This window comes from Sinocyclocheilus rhinocerous, unplaced genomic scaffold (assembly GCF_001515625.1).
Source record: "Sinocyclocheilus rhinocerous isolate Xijiao unplaced genomic scaffold, SAMN03320098_v1.1 C36858531, whole genome shotgun sequence".
NCBI lineage: Eukaryota > Metazoa > Chordata > Actinopteri > Cypriniformes > Cyprinidae > Sinocyclocheilus > Sinocyclocheilus rhinocerous.
The window spans coordinates 1-2,049 of NW_015786664.1; the positions used below are offsets into that span (position 1 = coordinate 1).

At 38.0% G+C, this 2,049-nt stretch overlaps 1 long non-coding RNA gene across 1 annotated transcript; it reads left to right on the forward strand.

Annotated features, from left to right (window-relative positions):
• Positions 1-6: 6 nt before the first annotated feature.
• On the forward strand, positions 7-1,715 carry LOC107736685 (uncharacterized). Its single transcript, XR_001639714.1, has 2 exons — positions 7-144; positions 237-1,715. It is a non-coding gene; the product is annotated as an uncharacterized LOC107736685 (long non-coding RNA).
• Positions 1,716-2,049: the final 334 nt, after the last annotated feature.

The window sequence follows — 2,049 nt, forward strand, 5'->3', positions numbered from 1 at the left end:
GCCATCCAATCTGCGCTGGGGGCCGTTGCGACTGCCCCTCAAGCGCCAACACTGGATTGGAGTTCGAGAAGTGGGAGGAGTCTACTATAACTTGGACTCCAAACTGCGCAGTCCTCATGCTATTGGAACAGCTGATGAACTGAGGTAAGTGTGAAATGCTAAAGGGAAAAGTAGCAGTCGGTTTCAATGCCAAGCTCTGTTTTTTCCCTCTAGCTATCGTTCTGATTGTTTCACAGGAAGTTTTTGCGTCACCAGCTTCGAGGGAAGAACTGTGAACTCCTATTGGTTGTGCCAGAGGAGGTGGAAGTCCACCAGACGTGGAGGTCTGATAACTGATGAATGTTTTGGATAGTTTTTTTTGGTTGTTGTTGTTTTTTGTTTATGTTTTGGAGGTTTCTCAAATTCATGCTCAGGAGGGAAATGTGAGGTTCAATCAGGGACCCATTTAAAGAGCAAATGGAGTTGCGCTCAACTAGTCATGAAAGCACACTGCTCAGACTTGTTTACACACACGCTGGACTCTTGCCATGGAGACTGAAGCAGCAAAGGACACACACAGGGATATCACAAGACAACAAAACACTACGCCGAGAATTTTGTTTGGTATTTGGGATTCTGATGCATTTTTTTATACATTGATTATTTCTTTTACTTTGTACTGTTTTCTGACTTGAAAGTGAGAGGTTATGGAATTATTCGTGATGTGTTCTCCTCGTGCATCAGCTGTCATCCTCGCCACTTTCCATGTGATTTCCCGTGCATCCATGTGATCATCTGAACTGTCCGCCACACATTACAGGTCACCGAAAAGGTATTCGTTTGACCAACTAGATTTTGTTTAACACAGGGGTGCATATGTACTAATTTAGTGCATGTACTTGAAGATTTAGAGAAGGAACACCAGTAGCCCCTGCTTAACCGTTTCCTACATATTTAATGGAATGGTGACAGATGAGATGTTTTCTGTGTATCACAGTACAGCATGGCACCACAGTAATTGGATGTTTTGTGTTAGTTTCCTATAACATATGTTACCAAAACGGTCACTTGTTAATCTCTTACCTTAAACGGTTGCTCTGGACACCCTTTTCTTGTTAGACAGTTAAGGTTAGACTTGTTGAATCCTAGACTACATGTAGGAAAATAAAACAGGTGAGCATTGGTAGTAAAAAAAAAAAAAAAGTTCAGCTGCCAAAAACTGTTAATTGAAACGGTTGTATGTACTTTTAAAATAGCAAATGCTGAAATAAGAGTTAGAAAGGTTGAGGTCTCTGAAATCTTGCAAAGTTTATTCATCTTTGATTGATATTGGATTAACATGGCCTTAAACTGTTTACAGAGGGAGCTGATTTACACAAAGGGAAGTCTAATAATGCATCTCAGGTTATCTTCAGATCCAACTTGATTAAATTTCACTTGTTAAACACCGATCTTCAACATATTATGGAAAACACTTCAAATAGATTATAGACACTCGAATCAGATACTACAACTTAAAAGGAACATTCCACATGTCCATACACAGGGTGCTTTGTAATACTGTAGAGATGAATAGATTCCTTTGCCATGACAATCTAAATCCCCACAATCCATTTTTCAGGGGAACTGGAACATGTGCTCATGCCATTGTTTTCCATTCAAATAAAATGCTTATGATGGCACTTTATGTATGATGTAAAATGTGCTGTGACATCATTAAAATGTCTTTGTATGTATACTGTGTGGTGCTGCTTTTTATCTTCCAGGGGAATAATGGGGGTTTCACCCGGGGATTTCATTATTCAAGATGCTACAGACCACCAAATGTGATGATCCGTGTGAAGGACCCACATTCTAAATTAAAGGCAGATATATATATATATATATATATATATATATAATATTTGTGTGTATACTGTGAAAAAAATATTATGTGTAAAAACATTATTTTGGGAAATATTTAGCTGCTTCTATGTTGTTATTCTTTGTTTAATTATATTATTTATTTTTACAACTTTTTACACCGTTTTTTTTTTTAATTGAGCAATCCCTTGTGTACTCCCTTACCTT